Consider the following 25,348-nt stretch of genomic DNA (forward strand, 5'->3'; position numbering starts at 1 on the left):
TCTCGTCCACTGTCACCCCTAGGTCCTTTTCCACAGAACTGCTGCCTAGCCATTCGGTCCCTAGTCTGTAGCTGTGCATTGGGTTCTTCCGTCCTAAGTGCAGGACCCCGCACTTATCCTTATTGAACCTCATCAGATTTCTTTTGGCCCAATCCTCCAATTTGTCTAGGTCTTTCTGTATCCTATCCCTCCCCTCCAGCGTATCTACCACTCCTCCCAGTTTAGTATCATCCGCAAATTTGCTGAGAGTGCAATCCACACCATCCTCCAGATCATTTATGAAGATATTGAACAAAACTGGCCCCAGGACCGACCCTTGGGGCACTCCACTTGATACCGGCTGCCAACTAGACATGGAGCCATTGATCACTACCCGTTGAGCCCGACAATCTAGCCAGCTTTCTACCCACCTTATAGTGCATTCATCCAGCCCATACTTCCTTAACTTGCTGACAAGAATACTGTGGGAGATTGTGTCAAAAGCTTTGCTAAAGTCAAGAAACAATACATCCACTGCTTTCCCTTCATCCACAGAACCAGTAATCTCATCATAAAAGGCAATTAGATTAGTCAGGCATGACCTTCCCTTGGTGAATCCATGCTGGCTGTTCCTGATCACTTTCCTCTCATACAAGTGCTTCAGGATTGATTCTTTGAGGACCTGCTCCATGATTTTTCCAGGGACTGAGGTGAGGCTGACTGGCCTGTAGTTCCCAGGATCCTCCTCCTTCCCTTTTTTAAAGATTGGCACTACATTAGCCTTTTTCCAGTCATCCGGGACTTCCCCGGTTCGCCATGAGTTTTCAAAGATAATGGCCAATGGCTCTGCAATCACAGCCGCCAATTCCTTCAGCACTCTCGGATGCAACTCGTCCGGCCCCATGGACTTGTGCACGTCCAGCTTTTCTAAATAGTCCCTAACCACCTCTATCTCCACAGAGGGCTGGCCATCTCTTCCCCATTTTGTGATGCCCAGCGCAGCAGTCTGGGAGCTGACCTTGTTAGTGAAGACAGAGGCAAAAAAAGCATTGAGTACATTAGCTTTTTCCACATCCTCTGTCACTAGGTTGCCTCCCTCATTCAGTAAGGGGCCCACACTTTCCTTGGCTTTCTTCTTGTTGCCAACATACCTGAGGAAACCCTTCTTGTTACTCTTGACATCTCTGGCTAGCTGCAGCTCCAGGTGCGATTTGGCCCTCCTGATATCATTCCTACATGCCCGAGCAATATTTTTATACTCTTCCCTGGTCATATGTCCAACCTTCCACTTCTTGTAAGCTTCTTTTTTATGTTTAAGATCCGCTAGGATTTCACCATTAAGCCAAGCTGGTCGCCTGCCATATTTACTATTCTTTCGACACATCGGGATGGTTTGTTCCAGTAACCTCAACAGGGATTCCTTGAAATACAGCCAGCTCTCCTGGACTCCTTTCCCCTTCAAGTTAGTCCCCCAGGGGATCCTGGCCATCCGTTCCCTGAGGAAGTCGAAGTCTGCTTTTCTGAAGTCCAGGGTCCGTATCCTGCTGCTTACCTTTCTTCCCTGCGTCAGGATCCTGAACTCAACCAACTCATGGTCACTGCCTCCCAGATTCCCATCCACTTTTGCTTCCCCCACTAATTCTACCCGCCATATTTGGGGTCAGGAAGGAATTTTCCTCCAGGGCATATTGGAAGAGGCCCTGGGGTTTTTTGCCTTCCTCTGTAGCATGGGGCACGGGTCACTTGCTGGAGGATTCTCTGCACCTTGAAGTCTTTAAACCATGATTTGAGGACTTCAGTAGCTCAGACATAGGTGAGAAGTTTATTGCAGGAGTGGGTGGGTAAGATTCTATGGCCTGCATTGTGCAGGAGGTCAGACTAGATTATCATAATGGTCCCTTCTGACTTTAATATCTAGGAGTCTACGAGTAGAGAAGCAGCAGTCAGTGCTGCTGTCTCTGCTACTGCACCTGAGGCCTCCAACTGGCCAAAGCAAACTGAATATCCACCCTGAGACTTTGGCTTTATTTGGGACTGAGCAAATGCCACAATTTATGTATGTATTCAGGTTTATACAGAACCCAAATATTCCACCCATTAATGGAGTTCATATGGTGATGTCTTAAGTGTCCCAGCCCTACAGAGTTTGCTTATTAAGGGCTTGATCCAAAGCTCATTAATTGGAGCCCTTCCACTGACTTCAGTGGGTTTTGGATCATGGCCTCAGTGACTCTTCACTGATTAGATCTTTTGACCTTCCATTACCTTTTCTACACCTTTAAGTAGCTTTCGAATTATTTCTTATATAAATATTTAATGTATGTGTCACCACCATTTATTTATTCCATCAAAGCTGTTTTAAAACAATCCATCATATTACAAAAGACTTGGAGATTATAATTCCAAAGTACAGTACTCACTATCAGAGTGACCTCCCCATTAGTTCTTGCACTGTACATGTCAAAGATTTCAAAAGGCTAGTTAAATGTCAACTGCAGTCTAAGAGGCTCTCTGGTTTTTAGCAACCTGACATACCTGTTCCTGTTGAGGAGTACACTGGTTACATTGTATCAGCACATTGGCAGTATTGTGTCTTGTGATCTAAATTCTATTTGCAGTTTGTAAAGTTCTTTAAGGAATTGAAATGGGACTGTTCAAGGGATTGGTAGTTAAATGCATAGGCTGGATTACACTTAGAAATGCAAAGCTGAGGGTGCTGTTAACCTGGATAGGTCCTCACCAAAGGTTAGCCAAGGAGGAGGTCTTTGTTATCTGGGCCTGCTTAATCTTTGCACTTGTGCAAAGCTTGTCACTGACAAGGAAGGGAGGTAGATGCCTGAGGGACAGTTAACCACCCCCTGATCCAACTTCACCCAGATACCAAATGCCTCTACGATGTGTCTTGTAGCAAGTGGAGAAATAGCCAGAGCACAGGACTGCCCTGACCAAACTTCTCCCATCCCCAAAATGCTATCTGTGAGGAGACGAGGGAGTGCAGAGCCAGTGGACCTTACTCCATAGCTGACAGGGAAGGCCTTCTATGCCAGTGGCTTTACCCATGGGGCCAACCCTGACTCAGGCTCTCTTTGAATAGAAAAAAACACAGCTGCATGCTCTGGGTGTGGGGGTTGTCAGGTGAACAGGGTTGGTCTTGTTTTGGCACACTAAGGCCTTGTCTACACTGGCAAGTTTCTGCATAGTAAAGCAGCTTTCTGCGTTGTAACTCCTGAGGTGCACACACTGCCAAGCCACTTAGTGCGCATTCCCTGCTTGGAGCAATGCCGAGCTGCGGGACCTTATCCGCATTTGGGGAGAGGAGGCTGTCCAGTCCTAGGTGCTCTCCAGCCTTAGGAATTATGATACCTACGGACAGATTTCACAATGTATGACGCAAAGGAGCCATGACTGGGACACATTGCAGTGCAGGGTCTAAATGAAGGAGCTGTGGAACACCTACCACAAGGCGCGGGAGGCAAACCACTGCTCCGGTGCTGTGACCACGAGCTGCCGGTTCTACAAAGAGCTGGACGCAATACTCAGTGGCAACCCCACCTCCACTGCGAAGGCCACTGTGGATACTTTGGTGGCTCATGTGCCAGTCGAGAGTGGACCGAGCCAGGAGGAGGCAATCTTGGTGAGGATGTGGAGCAGGAGGGGGACCCAGAGGCAGAGGATGACTCAGAGGTCCGAAATGCATGCAGCCAGGAGCTCTTCTCTACCCTGGAGGAAGCTAGCCAGTGACAGCTGTCAGAGCTTGGAAAAGCGCAAACAGGAGAGGAGGCCCTGGTAAGTGGCTTTGATTTTGGGAATTGCTGAAGCGAGTTGTTGGGGGCAGGAGGGTTACAGAAAGCAGGCTTGTGTCTGTAAGATTCGTGTACCACATGCCTAGTCTGAGCGGTGGAACAGGCTGTTGACTGACTCCCTCACTTCACAGGAATCTGCCTCAGATCTCCAGGAAACTCCCATGGAGATACTGGGCAATCCACTGCCACAGGTTCTTTGACAGAGCTGCTTTGTTTCTTGCTCCATTAAGGGTAACTTTCCCATGCCCCTCTGCCGTCACGGGGGTGGTGGGGACCATTGCTGCACACGGGCGAGCCGCATAAGGGCCAGGACAGAAGCCACAGTCCTGTGGAAATATGTCCCTGCTAGTGACTGCTTCTCCCCCTTAAATGAACCCAAGATATGCCTAACTTGACTTAACACAGTGGCCTATGCCGACCCCCTTAGCAAGGAAAGAATCATAGACTTTTGCAGACCATCACCCTAGCTGCTGTATGCTTCATACTCTCTCTCTCTGGCTGACAGCTATGGTGTGGTCAGGCAGGGAGAGGCAATGGGACATTTGGCTATGTTTACCAAAGATTTCCTCATCTCTCCCTGGACTGACATTAAGCGGCAGAGGAAGCCATGTCTCACAGCAGTGATGTAATAGGGAGTTCACCAGTCAGAGCTATTAGCCCCTCCTCAATACCTGACAAGAGTAATCACTGGCGGAAAGGGCCTCCACTGAAACTAACTTCTTTCTTTTTTAAAAAAAAAAATGAAGAATGTGCACGGTTGTGTCAGAGAGCGAGGGACTGACTTCTGGTTTCTGAGACCTGGGATGATTGGTGCATGAGTGGTGAGGTGCTCATTTACACAGCTTCCCACTCCCAGAATAGTTCAGCACTTCCCACATTGAGGGGTGTTTTTTCCCTCCTGCTAAATGTCTGTCTCCAAAGGCTACATATTTTTGCTAAATAGTTCCTAAAATTGATAGTGAACAACACGTCTTACTGATTGGTGACTATTTGACCTATGTAAAATGAGCCAGTGGGTCCAGATGCAGCTCCTGATGGGCAGGAAATTAGCAATCAATATCTGTTTCTCCTGATTGTCGTCCTTGTTTGCAGTCTCCTTTTAGAAGCCAATAATTAAATGAGCTATAGAGACTGAATTACTTCCTTTCCCCTGCCACACGCCATGAGCGTGGTCCCTCCAGAACAGCTTGTGGCACTTTGCTCAGACAGTGTGGGGATGCTGGCCCTGCCACAATCCCAGCTGTACATATTCTGGGGATAAGTACAGGACTTCAGTCAGCAGGGCTGAAGGAATCCTCAGGCCTGTGGGGTTGTATTTAAATACTAGTGCCAGCTGCACTAATATATTTCAAACTTCATGCAGAGAGAAAAAAGAGCATCCATTTTCTAACTTCAGATTGTGCTGCAATGTCTTAGGGTTTGATTGTGTCCTGATCCTACCTGGCTGCACAGGGAAGTAAGGTCCCACCCTCAAGGCGCTGACCAGCCACGTAGGACCCTCCAGTCTCTGGCCTGGGTGTGGTGGGAGAGAACGGCGGCTGCACACTTGATACTCCCCTTTGCCAGCAAGTGGGTGGGGGGAGTGGAAAGAGTCTTGGTTCTTCCCACCTTTACATGCTGGCAGCAGGAGCAAATTCTCTTGAGTCACTATTCATTCCTAGGCTTCCTTCTGGGGTGGTGCAGTGATACAGGGCTGAGACTAAAGGCAAATCTAGCCCTTGATATCATAGTCTTGCTTATGTAAGGGGACCGTTGCCCCCTTACTAACATTCAGTGGGGGTGTTTTAGTTGCTAGCTCCCAGTACTAAAAAGGGGGAAGGGTCAATGGGGAATCAGGACCCTGAGACTGACAGCCCCCAGGAACAATGGGGAGAGGCCAATGCTCCAGGTCAGCCTGAATGACAGGGCGAGCAGGCTAATCAGGGAGTCAGGAGGCCAGGGAGGTCCCGTCCTCCATGTGAGCTGGATTTGCCTGGGTTGGACAGAGCGGGGCCAAGCTAAGGAGAAAGCAGGGGCCCAAGCTGAGCTGGGGGGCAGAGCTGTGCCAGATCCAGAGAGAACAGATCCTGTCCTGGGAGCAGAGCTGCAGCCCCAAAGCCAGAGGCACAGCCCAGAGAGAGCAGACTTGCCCTGGGAGCAGAGCTGCAGCAACCAGAGCCAGAGGGGCCAGAAAAGCAGCCCACGAAGCAGGTCAGTGCTGGGAGCAGAGTCACAGAAGCAGCCTGCAGAGCAGACCTGTCCTGGGAGCAGAGCTGCAGCAATCAGAGGCAGAGGGGCCAAAGAAGCAGCCCAGGGAGCTGGAGGCAGAGCAGCAGCAGCAGTGCAGAGACCTAATGGTGGAGCTGGGGCTGGAGCAGTCCGGAGCTGGGTGCGGTGAGCAGCTGGGGAGACCGAGGGGGACCCTGGGCAGCAGGCCCAGCACAGGGAGACGCCTCAGCCAAGAGGCTCTGCAGGCCAGGCTTGGATCGTAACCCGGACAGGGCAGGGGCGACACTGGGAAGAAGGGTCCTACCACTTAGAGCCTGAGAGCGTGTGGCCACCACCAGAGCAAGTGTCCAACCCGCAGCATCCCTGCAGCACAGCCAGGGCCTGAGAAGAAGGCCTGGGACTTACAAGGAACAGACTATGAACTGCCCGGACGTTCCAGAGACACTGTTTGTGATGTTCCCCGCCACAGAGCGGGGTGATGTGTTTCCTTTAACCTTTCCCATTATTCCTTATTCTTTTTAAAATTAATTGTTGATTAAATAACTTGCATTTGCTTTAACTTGGATGTAATGGTCAGTGGGTCAGAGAAGTGCCCAGTGCAGAGAGAGTACCCCAGAGTGGGGACACCCTAGCCCCTGTCCCAGGTGACCACAGCAGGGTTGGGGGTCGAGCCCCCCAGGAATCCTGGGCCCAGTCTTGTTGGGGTTACGAGGACTCTGCCAGACAGGAGAGTGGAAGGGGAGCCCTCAAGGGCAGGGAGGCCACTGGGTAAAGGAAGTGGGAGCGAGGACTCAGATCCTTTTGCTAGCCCACTTCACTGGGGTAGTGCAGAAGCCAGGAAAGTTCCCCACAAGAGTGGGACTATTCCCCCGCTTACACTTAGTAAGCCTCTGCTTACCAGTGAAAAACAGCTAAAGATGAAAAGCCTGAGAAGGAATTCCATCCATTGATGGTATACGCTGAATTGAACACATAAAAGATTGCTGTTTGCTTTCTATTTTGAGCAAGACGCACAAAGTAATCTCACATTAAGCTGCGTTCCTTTCTAACAGGGGCAAAGTCTGTGTCACACGGCTCACACGAGCCGGCTTTAAACACCTATTGCTTCATAACTGTTATGAACAGAAGTAGTAAATAATAATCTTAGTTCATGCCCATAGATCTATAAATAAGGGGAAAAGCAGAGGTCATGAGTGGTTTTGAGATCATTACTAGATACTGTAGTAGTACACGGCTTTGACAGACTCCTCCTCCCATTCAAATGCTCTCACTTATAACAAGTGTCCTGCATTCTCCCAAAGAAGTTAGGAACCAGCACTGAAGAGGGGACTGGGGACCTCCTGGGAGAGGTCTCTCACCTCCAGCACTGCATTAGGAGGTCAGGGCTGCAGAATTAAGGAATCAAACAACAGACTCCATCAGAGACAGCGCAGCACTACAAAAGGGAGTGCCTCGGGGAAGATAGCAAAAAGGGTTAAAAATTGGACCTCAAGGAAGCTAGAAGCAAAGCTCTGAAGCCCACATAGAAGAAGAGCTTAAAATTAAGCCAAAGCGGGGTACTAGAAAAGAAGACAGACAGTTTAAAATCAAGCAAAGACATTCCTCCCACTTCTGATAACGAGAGCAGGAACACTTAACCTGTATTCCTCTGTGCTCCTGGCATGGTTGGCTTGCCGTCCAGGAAGCCTGGCTGGAAGTGTCCTCTCTGAACCCACCATTCCAAATATGGCTTTTGAAACCTCTCAAGAGACATTAAGAAAAGCTGTAGATATAAGCAACAGCAGCAGTGGGAGCAGCAGCCAGGGATACCAGGTAGTCACCTTTGATTGGCTTGCGGTTCATGTGCCTTATATCATTACATTCTGGATCCTAGTGGCGGCCTCTTCTCTAATTGGTAAGTAGTCTTGACTAATTGAAGTCTATTTTAATATTATGCATAGAGATGGTCAAAAATGCAGGAAAAAGCTTTTTTTTTCCCCCTGAGTGCTTTCATCAAAATTCCAGAAAGATCAACTACTTTATTAGCTGGCTGAAAAAAATTGTAAAAAACCATAGGACATAGAAACATAGGTTTGGAAGAGACCTCGAGAGGTCCTCTAGTCCAGTCCCTTGCGCTGACGCAGGACCAAGTAAACCTACACCATCCTTGATTGATGTTTGTCCAACCTGTTCTTAAAAACCTAAAGTGAGGGGATTCCACGACCTCCTTGCAAGCCTATTCCAGAGCTTAACTATCCTGGTAGTTAGCTTTTCCAAGTATCTAGCTTGACTCTCCCTTGCTGTAGATTGTCCAAGAAGTAATGATCACCATTTCCAAAATTTGTGATTGGCTCTAGTGCCACGCACCTAAAGGAACCATGAAGCAATGAACTAGTGATATGAGAGCTATAAAGGTTTCCCTACTCCGAGGAGCAAGCAAATTTGACCCTCCTTCAGGAGCAAAGGGAATTCCCCCAGCTTAGCAGCCTTGAGGAGGCAGAGGGTGGAAATCACCCCACACCCTTCTGTTAGCTTGTGGGGAGAAGAGAAGATAATCCTTCCATGAGCTTGGTCAGGGTAAGGGAAGGGAATCCCCCTATTATTTCAGCAGTCAGAATGGAGGAGGAGGGGATAAATGTTGCATCATTGTAGCGTGACACTGTCACCATATATGATCTAGGTGTACTTGGTCCTGCCTCAGCACAGGGGGGCAATCCCTTCCAGTCCTACAGATCTATGATTCTGTACAATGATGCATTGAGTCAGCATAAAGTGGTGTCATGTATCGAGCTGGTAGAAAGGGGAGGGGAATTCTGTGAAACTATTCCCCCCCACCACCTTTTTTAAATTTGTGAACTGATTCAGCAAGCTGTAGAACTGGTCAAAAATGGCTGAAATATTTTTGTTTTCATGAAATGTTTTTTAATTAAATTTCATCTTGCTCTAATGACCTATTAGTAGCAGTAAATATTTTTACTCTGGTAGCACGCAGAGGCCCCAATCGGGAATGGGTCTCCTTTGTGTTGTGCACTGTTCAGACAGAAAAGTAGTGATGCCAATTCAGAGAACAATGTAATGTGAGGACAGAAGTATAGTGCCGGAATGCCACAACCTGATGATGTGAGTGTGAGCTATTGTTGTGCACTCATGGGCCATGGCTTTGGTAGGGGCCAGAACAATTCCATTCTGGTAGCATGTGCCAAATCTACACCAGTGAAAACGTCCCAAATGGTGGCGCACTGGTGATTCCAGCACTTGGTAAGAGAGTTGAGTATTTCCTGCGGTGAGGAAGTTTCAACCTATGTCATAGATAAAATTGACTGAGTTACATCAGTGGTGGCTGGTTTCAAGGGCACAGTGCCAGAAATGGCACCATCTGCCCTGCTTGAGTTCTGCTCGTCTTTCCTTATTGACGTGTTGCATGTGCTGGGAGAGTAGCATCTACTGACTGTGATCAGATCCCATGCCACTTGTGGCTGGTGAAAAACTGTTCAGAAGTTTTGGGTCTCTTATTTATGTTTATTATTTAAATTATTGTGGGGACTAGGTCCTGAGTTATAGACCAGGACCCCATTGAGCTAAGCGCTGTACAACCACGGATGCCACTTTCTTGAGGTAAACAAGATGCCAATTGCTCTTCAGCAAGCAGGGATTAGTCCCTTGCTCAAAAACTCCTCCCTGGACTTTAAGAACCCTGTCAATTATCATCCAGCATCAAACGTGCTCATTGGAGGAGAAGTTATCAAGAAGTTGATGGTGGAACAACTCCAGTTACAACTAGATTCCACAGATTTCCTAGATTCTGATCATTCTGGTTTTAGCCATTGGTATGGCAGAAACTGTAACAATATCAATGTCTAATGATCCACTTCTAGGCCAAGCTTTTCAAAGTTACCTAAGAGAGATGCTGGCGAGCTCCCATACAATGATAGCCTCAAAAATCCTACTGCTAGTGCTGTTCCATTGTGACTGTTGATTCTCAAGTCATTTCCCCAAATCGTCTTGTGTGTGTATTATGACATCCCCCATTTGCTGCCCCACACAGAAGATAAAGCACCTAGCATTACCACTAGTGAACGGAGATCTTGTTTAACCTAAGTGGTCGAAGCCTATGCTTTTGGAGTTAAAGAACTAGCAATCTAGTTCCAGCTGAATTTGATTGTGTGTGTGATGTTGTATATACACCCACACACAATAATTAATATATATGTTATATACGTATAAATAGTAACTGTGTCCATTGAGCGAAATGCAGAGTCTTAGGAGAAATGCTAAATTATGTCATGAACGCCAATCATTTACACATTCTACTGCTTAAGTACCCCAAAAACTACTCTGTACCTTGTTTCAAATGTCTAAAAGCAACTCTCTGTAAATATTTGTATTATGATTTGTAGGTATGCAAGATCTCCTTGATCGTAAGACTTCCGTTTATGAAAAGGATTATAGTTTTCACGGTCATATAGCTTGAGTCATAATGAATAATCACTGGTTTTGTTATTAATGAATCTAGTAATAAAAAGGAATTAAAAGGTAGCCTCCTTTTTTTCCTTTACCTGCACTCTGAATTCTTTACCAGTAAAACATACTAATTACTTTTTACAGAGGCACTCACAAATATTACCTGTTTAAAAAGATCAGAAGCTTTACAGTTGCTTTCCTGATTTCAATTCATGTTACTGATTCTCTGATACAATTTCTCCTTCAATGTAATGTTTCCTAATATGAAGAGGTTTATAGTTTTATAGTCATGCAGTTTATTATAATCTCTTTGTCTGTCCTCCGAAAACATTTTAATTGGCTTTATAGAAGCAATTTATTACTACCTTCTCCCTCTAACATCAACTAGACACGTCTAGCTTAATTTAGGCTATATCTACACTACAGAGTTTCCAGCAGCGCACCTGCACCAATACAGCTGTGCTGTGGTAACACTGCTGTGCAGACACTCTAAGTCGATAGAGAGCTCTCCTGTCGACTTAATGAATCCACTCTCAATGAGCAGCAGTAGCTATGTTGGTGGGAGAAGCATTCCCACCGACATAGTGCTGTCTACTCCAGTGCTTAGGTTGGTATAAACTACATTGCTCTGGGGAAGGTGGGGGGCGGCAGCTTATTCACACCTCTGAGCGACGTAAGTTATACTGACACAACTTGTAGACAAGTTCTCATTTATACTCAACTTAGTGTAACAAGATTTCAGGGCATGTTAGAAAAGTGTGTATTACAATGAGCTTCATCACACCACTGTAAAGACAGGTAAATATTACCCCCCTTTTATAGTGGAGAAGCAGAGGGGAGAGGCTGGGTCCCATAGAAAGTCTGTGACAGAGCGATGGAAGTCTCTGGTTTTGTTCTCTAATCACTACAGATACTATTCTTTTGTCTAACCTTTCATAAAGGAAACAAACAGATTCAAATATCCTGTAGAAAATATTGAATTGTGGTCATACTCCTTTCAAAGGCTAAGTTTTATATATGCACATTTTCAAGTAACTAAGTGGGGAAACTTCTGTGTACGGAACTAGGAGCAAAGGGTGAAGTCAGGCCTGCTGTAATTGGGAGACCATGAGTTTGCTTGCTTGTAGGCAGCAGCTATAACCTAACCTGGTATTGAAAACTGACTTTTACCGATAAGGACTTCATCACAATTGGCAGCCAGTGTTTCTACAAAATCTAACTGCCTATACATTTAGTTAAACAGAACTTTAAAAACTGGTATTTTTCACAAGTATTCACTTCAGGGGAGATTTTCAAAGGCACAAATAAGCAACTAGGTGCCCAAATGCTACTGAAAGCCAACGTGTTGTGAAAAAATGCTAGCTTGACAGCACCAAAAAGTGAACTGTTCTTATATATCCTCAGGGAAAGTACAGAATAGGGAACAGCAACTCAAGTCTCCATACACTAATGTGCTATAGCCCAGGCCTGGGGAATGAGAAAGTAGTTCATGCTCCATCAGACAGGCTGCGGATGGTAAAACCTTTTGCTAACTATCTACGAAAGGTGACAAACGCCCAATTCCCTGCAACCTTTATTCAGGCTAGGCTCCCAGTTCACACCCAAAAATGTCAAGAGGAGTTTTGCCCCCAACCTAAATCACCAATCCCCTGAGCCACTGACTCCTTTTAATGTAAACCGATGACCCTGTCATAAATATAAAGGGAAGGGTAAACATCTTTAAATCCCTCCTGGCCAGAGGAAAAACCCTTTCACTTGTAAAGGGTTAAGAAGCTAGGATAACCTTGATGGCACCTGACTAAAATGACCAATGGGGAGACGATACTTTCAAAGCTGGGGGGCGGGGGGGAAGGAGAAACAAAGGCTCTCTCAGTCTGTGTGCTGCTTTTGCCAGGACCAGAGCAGGAATGCAGGTCAGAACTCCTGTAAAGGGTTAATAAGCAATTTAGTTAAATATGCGTTAGATTCTGTTTTGTTTAAATTGCTGATAAAATATGTTGTGCTGAATGGAATGTATATACCTGTTTTTGTGTCTTTTTGTAACTTAAGGTTTCGCCTAGAGGGATTCTCTATGTTTTGAATCTGATTACCTTGTAAGGTATTTACCATCCTGATTTTACAGAGGTGATTCTTTTACTTTTTCTTCTATTAAAATTCTTCTTTTAAGAACCTGATTGCTTTTTTATTGTTCTTAAGATCCAAGGGTTTGGGTCTGTGTTCACCTATGCAAATTGGTGAGGATTTTTATCAAGCCTTCCCCAGGAAAGGGGGTGTAGGGTTTGGGAGGATTTGCGGAGGAAAGACGTTTCCAAGCGGGCTGTTTCCCTGTTATATATTTGTTAGATGCTTGGTGGTGGCAGCAAAAAAGTCCAAGGGCAAAAGGTAAAATAGTTTGTACCTTGGGGAAGTTTTAACCTAAGCTGGTAAAAATAAGTTTAGGGGGTTTTCATGCAGGTCCCCACATCTGTATCCTAGAGTTCAGAGTGGGGAAGGAACCTTGACAGACCCTATCAATGCTGTGGTTATTAGCACAGCTGACCTTAGCAGCTCCGCCACTGTAAGTCAGGCAACACTTACTAGGGGAAAAACTTGTTCTGCTCACTCCGTTAGAGTTGCAAAAGCTCTCCAAATGTGGCTTGACCACAGTGGTTCTGCTGCAGAAGGGGAGTAGTTCCCTTCACATGGGCACAAAGCTCCAGGTGAAGGAGTGCTCCACAGCCAGGTGCTCCAAGGCAGAGCAGAGAGGAAGCAGAGCCAGTGAGTTTATGACTAATCAGACTGACGGATCAAAGCCCTTGCATAAAAGGAGATGTCAGCTGCAGCCAAATTCTTATGTAGAAGTCAGCCCAGTATGGCAGCCATTAATAGATTCCCAAGGTGTGACTCATGCTGAACCTACAAAGAGCCATTCTGCCAACTCTCCACCACAGGTGGATCCTCTTATACCTAAGTAATCATCTCATAGCTCCACCAGCTTTAGGGCTGCCATGCACTGATGATGGCATAATGATGGCAAAATGGCATAATGCCCCATGGGAAAAGCTGGGACTCTGAATGTATGTTTCCTTAAAGAAAAATAACCATTTTACGACTTGTTTCCAAACCTGCAGAAAGTACACAAACTGTTCCTTGCATTTGGTGACGTGCCAAGCTATAACGAGTAAGGATAACAGAGATTCCACTTTCAAAAGCACACATTGTTCACTGTCTGCTGAAATGGTTTCATTTCCCAATTAACTATTTTCTTCTGAGGGTTTTGGGAACCACTTATTCTAAAAGATTAAAAAAAAAAAAAAAACTGCAGGGATTTCCTGGGAAGAGACATTGACATTGCTTCACGGCAAAGGATGTTGTGACACATTGTTCTGATTTGAGTAATATGTTCTTCAGCAAGGGATTTCTTGTGCAAGCTGAGAAGTTGCTATCAATATTCTGGCATAGTCTCTGTAAGAAAGAAGTCCTATTCTGTGTCATGCATATTTTGGGAAACACTTAATGAAAAAAATTACTGTGCTTTAGTGTGCAGAACTGGATCAATTATCTAAAGTTAGGGTTGGCAAACATTTTGAAGAAAAAAGTGTTCTTGCGTTTGTTTTTATCATAGAATATCAGGGTTGGAAGGGACCTCAGGAGGTCATCTAGTCCAACCCCCTGCTCAAAGCAGGACTGATCCCCAACTAAATCATCCCAGCCAGGGCTTTGTCAAGCCTGAACTTAAAAACCTCTAAGGAAGGAGATTCCACCACCCTCCCTAGGTAACGCATTCCAGTGTTTCACCACCCTCCTAGTGAAAAAGTTTTTCCTAATATCCAACCTAAATCTCCCCCACTGCAACTTGAGACCATTACTCCTTGTTCTGTCATCTGCTACCACTGAGAACAGTCTAGAGCCATCCTCTTTGGAACCCCCTTTCAGGTAGCTGAAAGCAGCTATCAAATCCCTCCTCATTCTTCTCTTCCGTACACTAAACATCCCCAGTTCCCTCAGCCTCTCCTCATAAGTCATGCGTTCCAGTCCCCTAATAATTTTTGTTGCCCTCCACTGGACTCTTTCCAATTTTTGCACATCCTTCTTGTAGTGTGGGGCCCAAAACTGGACACAGTACTCCAGATGAGGCCTCACCAGTGTCGAATAGAGGGGAATGATCACGTCCCTCGATCTGCTGGCAATGCCCCTACTTATACATCCCAAAATGCCATTGGCCTTCTTGGCAACAAGGGCACACTGTTGACTCATATCCAGCTTCTTGTCCACTGTAACCCCTAGGTCCTTTTCTGCAGAACTGCTGCCAAGCCATTCGGTCCCTAGTCTGTAGCGGTGCATTGGATTCTTCTGTCCTAAGTGCAGGACTCTACACTTGTCCTTGTTGAACCTCATCAGATTTCTTTTGGCCCAATCGTCCAATTTGTGTAGGTCCCTCTGTATCCTATCCCTACCCTCCAGCGTATCTACCTCTCCTCCCAGTTTAGTGTCATCTGCAAACTTGCTGAGGGTGCAATCCACCCCATCCTCCAGATCATTTATGAAGATATTGAACAGAACCGGCCCCAGGACTGACCGTTGGGGCACTCCACTTGCTACCCGCTGGCAGCTAGACATGGAGCCATTGATCACTACCCGTTGAGCCCGACAATCTAGCCCGCTTTCTATCCACCTTATAGTCCATTCATCCAGCCCATACTTAATCTGTAACTATGGCTTTTCCACACTCCTCAAACTTCTTCACACGTAGTTGGATGGTGCCTTAAGTGCCGTTTCCCCACTTCAGTGAATTCCGTGTCACTTAAACATGTGCCTAGCTATAGCATGTGAGAACTCAGTAGAAAATAGGCTATAGAGAACAATGGAGAGAGAAATTAGACATGCCAATACTGAATGTCAAAAGTTAAATGGGGAAATTTACTCTGATCCTTTGGTTGAATCAGGAGCCTATATGCTGTGTAGCACCTAAGTGGTCTGGAGTTCAGTCTTGCTGATATTTTTACACACCGGTTCTGTGTATGAAAATTCCTTATATTCTACAAACTAGATTCACAAAAGGACTCCAAGTACTTAACTGCCACTCTAGGTGCCTAAGTCCAAAATTCAGATCCTCAAAACCCTGCTCAGTAGCCACCTAATCCTGTAGGCACTCAAAAATCCCTTTTTGCCTAAATTTCTGTTGGTTGGTATATACAGAGCTGCTTCTTTCTCTATCCTTTTGTAGGAAAGGACTTCAGGCTTGTCTACATTTACATTTTATAATGCTGTAACTTGCTGGTTCAGGGGGGTGAAAAATCACCCCCCTGAGCGTAGCAAGTCTGAGTGCTTTAAAGCGCTAGTGTGGACAGGCTGCCACTTTGAAGTTTCCAGTGTAGCCATGACCCAAGGCACTTAACTCCAATAGAGGAGTCACAGCTTTTGACTCCTGTGCAAAGGTAGGAGCCTCCTTGTGACCCCAACTCAGGTGCCTAATTCCCTTCCAGGGGTTGAGCCCAAGCCCTCTCCCTCCTACTGGCCAGCTTAGGTAGCTCTCAGCCCAACAAGCTGGCTTTTGTGGATCCCATTCTTGAGGGCCCAACTCTCCCCATGCATTGTAAAAGAAGCCTGGGTACCTATCTTGGGGCTGTGCATTCCATTAGGCCGAAGGGCACCAAAAAGTTAAATGTTGCAGTACTGAGGACCTAACCCTTTAATTTCAACTCACATATCCCCAATGCACGTTCATGTTATGACATGGTTAGAGTTTATCGATTTTGCTGTCCATCTAGTTCTTTCAAAATGAGTTAAATGAGTGACCCAAGTGATAAAATGACTCTTCCTTTCATAGTCACTGAAATGCTTCTCTGGAATATATTGAATGGCAAAATCTACCTACTACTATTTGCTACAACTTATTGTGAAAGATTTATATAAAACGCCATCATGTAATGTTGCAAAACTGTAGAGGTAAGACTTTGCAAAAGGTCTGAGCCTTTAAAGCATTATTTTTTTTATGAAACAATTAAATAAAAATAGGCAACTTTAATGAGAATATTTATCGTATGATAACTCCACCTTAAGGTGATTGCACAAAGATTTGATTTATTGACAACTTTGTTATTAGCATGATAAGAAAGGAAATGTATTCACCTCTGCACTCCATCCTTTTCTTAACTGCTGAGCGGAAGGAAATAAAGCAGTAAGTGATCTGCAGGGTCACAGGAGTTGATATTTCCTAACTAATTGATGGCTGTCAGCACCACAGCATTTAACACATGTCCTGGTGTTTACTTCACTTGCTAAGGGAAAAACTGTTTTCAGTATAGATATACCTTAAGATACTGAACACTCTTTCCAGCGGAGTGTAGAGTACATACACTATGCATACCCTTAACGCAGCTCTAAATGGCAGTGTAAGTGGTGAGGCACCACTTAGGTGAGTAAAAACATGCCTGAACCCTGTGGGTGTGTACCCCACCTGGTTCACTACATGCCCAAGCAATGCCTCCCTTGTCCACACTGCACCTTTTAGGAAGTGTAGTGTCCTGCTCTCTCCCTGCTGCCAGAGTCTTGCCCCACCACAGCAAAAGACTCTCTGCCAGAGAGTAGCAGAGGGGAAAGACTCTGGCAGCTCCCTGCTGTTGAGCATTCTTCCTCCTCCTCCTCCTCCTCCCCCCCCCCCGGTGTAGCTACACACCACAGTGTGGACACAGCCTACTTTTCACGGTGGCATGTAGCTACACATACCCTACATGCCACTGCCCATGGGGTGCAGTATCAATTGAAGCCGTACAGATAAAATCATGTGAAATGGTTCCATACCACTGTACTACCTGGTGTTGTGATCCTAGCAGAACATACACGCTAAGCGGGGTCAGGACAGATCAAACCTCAAATGGGAAGCCTCTAAATAATACTGACATGCTGTATGAAGGAGTGCTGGTCATTCAGCATATGTCACCTGTTTCTGGGCAGGGACGCTTGGCCCACTCCCTTCTGGCTGGGGTTCAAATGCTGCATAGCTCCCTGCATACACTATGATATCCCCAGCAAGTCTGACGAACATCCAGCCCGTTGGTTTGATCCAAAGGAAATGACTTTTTTTTTTTTTACTAGTGACCACACAGTTCTTCCTAAGCAAAGTACATTTATTAGAGCAAAAGCATCACCAGAGGAAAAATGTAAAATAAAGTTAAATGCTCACTAAACACTCCAAGAATTGCCTGTCTTTCATATAGGTGTCTGGCATGCCAAAGTCTTACTAATCCGTCAGCAGGGGTGGGGACCTCGGAGGTTCTGTCCGTTTGCTGTATCAAAAAGATTGTGTTCTAGGGCTTTGTGTATAAAAGTCTGAGTTTAAACAGACAATCATACATAAACCATTCACAAATTTAATACAATAGTCACCAAAGATACTGCATGGGCTTGCAATATCTGTCTTTGGTACTGAACTAATAACATGTAACAGGACATTGAATTGCTTTCTTTAATTATACATAAAAACAGGTCCTGATGACAACTAGTTGGAGAGTAGGGGGTTATTCTGCAAAAAAAAAAAAAAAAAAAAAAAAAAAGGTTTTCTCAGAAAAATCAAACTGCTAAAACTTTCAGCTATTAACCAAAAATTTCAGTTTAGAGATGGTACCACAATGTTTCATGGGAGTTGTCATTCAGATGCCTAATAGCATCCATTTTCTTCTATGAACTAGGCTTCCTGACTAGACTTTGTCCCTCATGGTGTCCCTTGTTCCTGATCTGCTATAGTGCATCCTGGGAGTCCCTACCCAGGCTGCATTATGGGAGAAGTAATCCAGCTGGGGAACTCGGTTGGAAGACAACATGAGGCAGCAAACTACAGTTCTTATGAGTCACTGCAGCAACATTTCTCTACATTTATTTATTTATTGGCTGACATTTTTCAGTTTTTAGTGGTGGTAGTAGTGCTATTGACTCAAAGTACATAAAGTTAAGCATGTGCATAAGTCTTTACAGGATTGGGGAAGGTGGGGCATATATTGTAGTCTTAATTCGTAACAGGTTCTTTAATCAATGCACTGAGACTCAGTATTGAGATACCTAAATATCAGTGTCATTACTGGCATGAGTATCCACACATTACTGACTTAGGCCAAAATTTTCAAATGTAGGTGCCTAACCAGGAACCTACATATGAAAATCAGGTCATGTATATAGGGCCCAGTTGTGGATTTAGGAGCCTATATGCAAGGGTTTTTTTTAAATATTGGCTCCCACTTTTAGCACACTTTCCAACCTGTTTTATCTATGCTCAAGTCCTTTCATTACTCAAGTTACAGTTTTATTACTATAGATATATAATAATCACAGTTTTACTATCTTCCATCTGTTGATCCTAAAGCCCTTTACAAACATTAATTAGTTAAGCCTCCCAATGTCCTTATTAAGGTAGTTAAGTATTATTATCCCTATTTTACAGATGGGAAATGGAGGCAGAGAGGTTAAGGGCCAAATTTCAAAGGTGTTTGGACAGATAGGTGCATAGTGGGATTTTCAAAAGCAGCAAGGTGCCTAATGGGAGTTAAAAGAAAAGGAGTACTTGTGGCACCTTAGAGACTAACCAATTTATTAGAGCATAAGCTTTCGTGAGCTACAGCTCACTTCATCAGATGCATATCGTGGAAACTGCAGCAGACTTTATATATACACAGAGAATATGAAACAATACCTCCTCCCACCCCACTGTCCTGCTGGTAATAGCTTATCTAAAGTGATCATCAGGTGGGCCATTTCCAGCACAAATCCAGGTTTTCTCACCCTCCACCCCTCCACACAAATTCACTCTCCTGCTGGTGATAGCCCATCCAAAGTGACAACTCTTTACACAATGTGCATGACAATCAAGTTGGGCTATTTCCTGCACAAATCCAGGTTTTCTCACATCCCCCCACCCCCATACACACACAAACTCACTCTCCTGCTGGTAATAGCTCATAGGCACCTAAACTCTTGAAAATCCCATTAGGTGCCTCTCCTGGATCTTTTAGCACCTGAATACTTTTATAAATCTGGACCTAAGTGACTTAGCCAAGGTCATACAGCTAATCGGTGTGAGAGCTGGAATGAGAACCCTGATGTTCTCACTTCCACTCTAGTTTTTCATCCTTTTCACTATTTACACCCTTTAGATACATGTCCTGTCTTTTCTTTGTCATACTTTTGCCAAACAAAACATACTTACTTCCTTTAGTCTTTTCTCATAAATCAGTTCCTCTAGCCCTTCAATCATTTTTGGAGATTTTTGTTCAGATCCACAGCTGTTGGCTGGGAGCCCTACATTTACTGGATTTTCTGCTCACACCACCCACTGAGGAGCAGTGCTTAATATAAAAACTAATATTAACAATAACTTCCTTGTACATCTAGGGCAAAAAATTTTAAAGTGCCTACATGACTTGGGAGCACAAGTCTCGCTTTCAAAAGTGACTCAGGCACTTAGAAGCCTACATCTTAGTGAAAGTCTTTGGAACTTACAGTTGTAAACGGTTTAATTACAACCTACACAGGAGAAACTCTGGTATAGAAAATAAAATAAAATGTTTCAATCAGTGCTAAAAAGCAGCTGCCCTCACTGATTGTAAAAACAAAAAATATAATAAAAAAATGGATTATTTCAATCATTACGTCATTATGACTTGTCAGTTGTCGTAATAGTGCATGTCATGCACTACCAGTAGGGCCTTGGTATGAACTAATGTAAATATGGAGATGAAACAAATCCATAACATAAAATTCAAAATTACATTTTGAAATTCCAAAATGAAAATTTTCTGTAACCAACATTTTTCTGAATTTCTGATTTGTGGAAAATGTATAAAGCATCTGCGTTTCATTCTTATTTGAACTGAAAACACTTTTCAAAATCATAGAACTGTAGGCCTGGAAGGGACTGTCAGAGATCATGTAGTCCATCTCCCCACTTGCTGTGGTGGAACTAAGTATGCTTAGATCATCCCTGACAGGTGTTTTTCTAAGCTGTTCCTAAAAATCACCAATGGTGGGGATTTCACAACCCCTCTTATTAACCTATTCCAATACTTAACTATAAGGATAGTTGTTAGAAAGTTTTTCCTAATCTCTAAACCTTCTTTGCTGAAGGTTAAGCTGATTACCTCTTGTCCTACTTTCAGTGGACATGGAGAACAATTAATCACTGTCCTCTTTATAACAACCCTTAACATACTTGAAGATTATTATCAGGTTCCCCCTCAATCTTCTTTTCTCAAGACTAAACATGCCCAGGTTTTCTAACCTTTAGTCATTTTTGTTAATCTCCTCTGGACTCTCTCCAGTATGTCCACATCCTTCCCAAAATGTGGTGCCCAAAATTGGATACAGTAGTTCAGCTGAGGCCTCACCAGTGCTGAGGACAGCAGGATAATTACTTCCTGTGGCTTACGTATGACACTCCTGTTAATATATCCCAGAATGATATTTATGTTTTGTTGCAACTGCATCATATTGTTGGCTCATATTCAATTTGTGATCCATTATAACCCCCAGATTCTTTTCAGCAGTACTTCTGCCAAGCCAGTTATTCCCCATTTTGTAGTTCTGTATTTGATTTTTCCTTCCTAAGCATAGTACTTTGCCTTTTGTCTTAACTGAATTTATCTTGTAGATTTCAGACCAATTCTCCAATTTGTCAAGGTCCTTTTGAATTCTTATCCCGTCCTTCAAAGTGCTTGGTGTAATCCACAAATTTTATAAGTGTGCTCTGTGTTTTCATTAATGGCTTGGATAACGGAATAAGTAAACCAGGACAGACTCCTGAAGGACACCCTTAGATACGATCTCCCAATTTGATAGCAAACTATTGATGACAAGTTGAGTGTGGTTTTTCAACCAGTTGTGCACCCACCTTATAAGTTATTTCATCTAGAGCACATTTCCCTTGTTTGTTTATGAGAATGTCATGTGGAACTCTGTCAAAATCAAGATATATCATGTCTGCTTTTCCTCTCTTTTTCACAGGTTGAGTAACCCTGTCAAAGTAGGAAATTAGTTTGGTTTGGCATGATCTTGACAATTCATGTTGGCTATTACTTATCACCCTATTGTCCTCTAGATGCTTACAAATTTACATTAAATAATTTGTTCCAGTATCTTTGCAGGCATTGAAGTTAAGCTGGCTGGTTTACAATTCCCTGGGCCTCTTTGTTCCCCTTTTTGAAGATAGGTTCTATGTTTCCCCTTCTCCTGTCATCTGGAACGTCACCTGTCATCCATGACGTTTCCAAGATAATTGCTAATAGTTCCAAGATTTCTTCAGCTAGTTTCTTAAATAGCCTAGGGTGAATTTCATCAGGACCTACTACCTTGAATACATCTAACTTATCTAAATAATTGTCAATCGGGTCTTTCCCTATTCTGGCTTGTGTTCCTTCCCCCTTGTTGTTTAATATTTAATATTCAGTCACAATTAAGAATATAAGAATGGCCATACTGGGTCAGACCAAAGGTACATCTAGCCCAGTATCCTGTCTTCCAACAATGGCCAGTGCCAAGTGCCCCAGAGGGAATGAACAGAACAGGTAATCACCAAGTGATCCATCCCCTGTCACCCATTCCCAGCTTCTGGCAAACAGAGGCTAGGGACACCATCCCTGTCCATCCTGGCCAATAGCCATTGATGGACCTATCCTCCATGAACTTATCTAGTTATTTTTTGAATTAACCTTTTAATCTAAGACTGAAGCAAAATAGGCATTAAACACCTCCGCCATCTTGGTGTAGTCTGTTATTAGCTCTTCTTCCCCAGTAAGTAATGGACTTAAACTTCCCTTCATCTTTCTCTTGCTCCTAATGTAATTATAGAACCTCTTCTTATTATTACCTTTTATATCCCTTGCTAGATATAACTCAAAATGTCTAAAACTTTCTGCAGATTGGAAATTCCAAGGTTTAATGAGTCATATTGCTGAAAAGGGTGTCAGCAACAGGTGCTGTTGAATTAGTGGGCTGAACATAGTTTAGCTGCAAGTATAAATAAAGAGAAACTATATTCCGCACTGTAGCAGAAACCATGGTTAAAACCTGCAGAGGAATGGGATGAAGTTGATGTCCTAATACCTTAAAAGTCAGTTTTAACCCTATTTCCTGAAATGATGCCAAATTACGCTACTTGACTTTGTCTGCATATCCTCAGCACTTATCCATACACGCCCATTGCTACTGCCCACTGTCAGCAATGAGTCTCTTTTGAGATATCCGCAAAGCTTAATGCAATACTGAGTTTTTTCTCCTAGAAAGGATTTGGGGTGTAACAGTCTATCTCAGACACTTAGTTCTAAGACTTGTTTATCTGATCACTTTACCCATTAGATGGCAGCAGCCACTTATCTATTGTTAAGCTATAGTGGGTATGGCAGTATATGCAAATAGAAAGCTGTAAGGAAAGCAGATGTTTGGTATGTACACAATATTCCACCTTTTGGGTCTCAGTGTAGTTTGAGTGCAGGTCACCCCTTTCTCTCAAAGAGCTACATTCTCAGGTGGTGTAAACAGGGAGCTCTATTAACTGAAAAGAATTTTCCTTCCTGTATGGCAGCAGATTTATTTTGGTGCTGTTCAGAAGAACTCAGACTTGAACTGTCGACTTAATGAATCCACTCTCAATGAGCAGCAGTAGCTATGTTGGTGGGAGAAGCATTCCCACCGACATAGTGCTGTCTACTCCAGTGCTTAGGTTGGTATAAACTACATTGCTCTGGGGAAGGTGGGGGGCGGCAGCTTATTCACACCTCTGAGCGACGTAAGTTATACTGACACAACTTGTAGACAAGTTCTCATTTATACTCAACTTAGTGTAACAAGATTTCAGGGCATGTTAGAAAAGTGTGTATTACAATGAGCTTCATCACACCACTGTAAAGACAGGTAAATATTACCCCCCTTTTATAGTGGAGAAGCAGAGGGGAGAGGCTGGGTCCCATAGAAAGTCTGTGACAGAGCGATGGAAGTCTCTGGTTTTGTTCTCTAATCACTACAGATACTATTCTTTTGTCTAACCTTTCATAAAGGAAACAAACAGATTCAAATATCCTGTAGAAAATATTGAATTGTGGTCATACTCCTTTCAAAGGCTAAGTTTTATATATGCACATTTTCAAGTAACTAAGTGGGGAAACTTCTGTGTACGGAACTAGGAGCAAAGGGTGAAGTCAGGCCTGCTGTAATTGGGAGACCATGAGTTTGCTTGCTTGTAGGCAGCAGCTATAACCTAACCTGGTATTGAAAACTGACTTTTACCGATAAGGACTTCATCACAATTGGCAGCCAGTGTTTCTACAAAATCTAACTGCCTATACATTTAGTTAAACAGAACTTTAAAAACTGGTATTTTTCACAAGTATTCACTTCAGGGGAGATTTTCAAAGGCACAAATAAGCAACTAGGTGCCCAAATGCTACTGAAAGCCAACGTGTTGTGAAAAAATGCTAGCTTGACAGCACCAAAAAGTGAACTGTTCTTATATATCCTCAGGGAAAGTACAGAATAGGGAACAGCAACTCAAGTCTCCATACACTAATGTGCTATAGCCCAGGCCTGGGGAATGAGAAAGTAGTTCATGCTCCATCAGACAGGCTGCGGATGGTAAAACCTTTTGCTAACTATCTACGAAAGGTGACAAACGCCCAATTCCCTGCAACCTTTATTCAGGCTAGGCTCCCAGTTCACACCCAAAAATGTCAAGAGGAGTTTTGCCCCCAACCTAAATCACCAATCCCCTGAGCCACTGACTCCTTTTAATGTAAACCGATGACCCTGTCATAAATATAAAGGGAAGGGTAAACATCTTTAAATCCCTCCTGGCCAGAGGAAAAACCCTTTCACTTGTAAAGGGTTAAGAAGCTAGGATAACCTTGATGGCACCTGACTAAAATGACCAATGGGGAGACGATACTTTCAAAGCTGGGGGGCGGGGGGGAAGGAGAAACAAAGGCTCTCTCAGTCTGTGTGCTGCTTTTGCCAGGACCAGAGCAGGAATGCAGGTCAGAACTCCTGTAAAGGGTTAATAAGCAATTTAGTTAAATATGCGTTAGATTCTGTTTTGTTTAAATTGCTGATAAAATATGTTGTGCTGAATGGAATGTATATACCTGTTTTTGTGTCTTTTTGTAACTTAAGGTTTCGCCTAGAGGGATTCTCTATGTTTTGAATCTGATTACCTTGTAAGGTATTTACCATCCTGATTTTACAGAGGTGATTCTTTTACTTTTTCTTCTATTAAAATTCTTCTTTTAAGAACCTGATTGCTTTTTTATTGTTCTTAAGATCCAAGGGTTTGGGTCTGTGTTCACCTATGCAAATTGGTGAGGATTTTTATCAAGCCTTCCCCAGGAAAGGGGGTGTAGGGTTTGGGAGGATTTGCGGAGGAAAGACGTTTCCAAGCGGGCTGTTTCCCTGTTATATATTTGTTAGATGCTTGGTGGTGGCAGCAAAAAAGTCCAAGGGCAAAAGGTAAAATAGTTTGTACCTTGGGGAAGTTTTAACCTAAGCTGGTAAAAATAAGTTTAGGGGGTTTTCATGCAGGTCCCCACATCTGTATCCTAGAGTTCAGAGTGGGGAAGGAACCTTGACAGACCCTATCAATGCTGTGGTTATTAGCACAGCTGACCTTAGCAGCTCCGCCACTGTAAGTCAGGCAACACTTACTAGGGGAAAAACTTGTTCTGCTCACTCCGTTAGAGTTGCAAAAGCTCTCCAAATGTGGCTTGACCACAGTGGTTCTGCTGCAGAAGGGGAGTAGTTCCCTTCACATGGGCACAAAGCTCCAGGTGAAGGAGTGCTCCACAGCCAGGTGCTCCAAGGCAGAGCAGAGAGGAAGCAGAGCCAGTGAGTTTATGACTAATCAGACTGACGGATCAAAGCCCTTGCATAAAAGGAGATGTCAGCTGCAGCCAAATTCTTATGTAGAA

This window comes from Lepidochelys olivacea (genome assembly GCF_965140295.1).
Source record: "Lepidochelys olivacea isolate rLepOli2 genome assembly, chromosome: 2".
In the NCBI taxonomy this organism is placed as follows: Eukaryota; Metazoa; Chordata; order Testudines; family Cheloniidae; genus Lepidochelys; species Lepidochelys olivacea.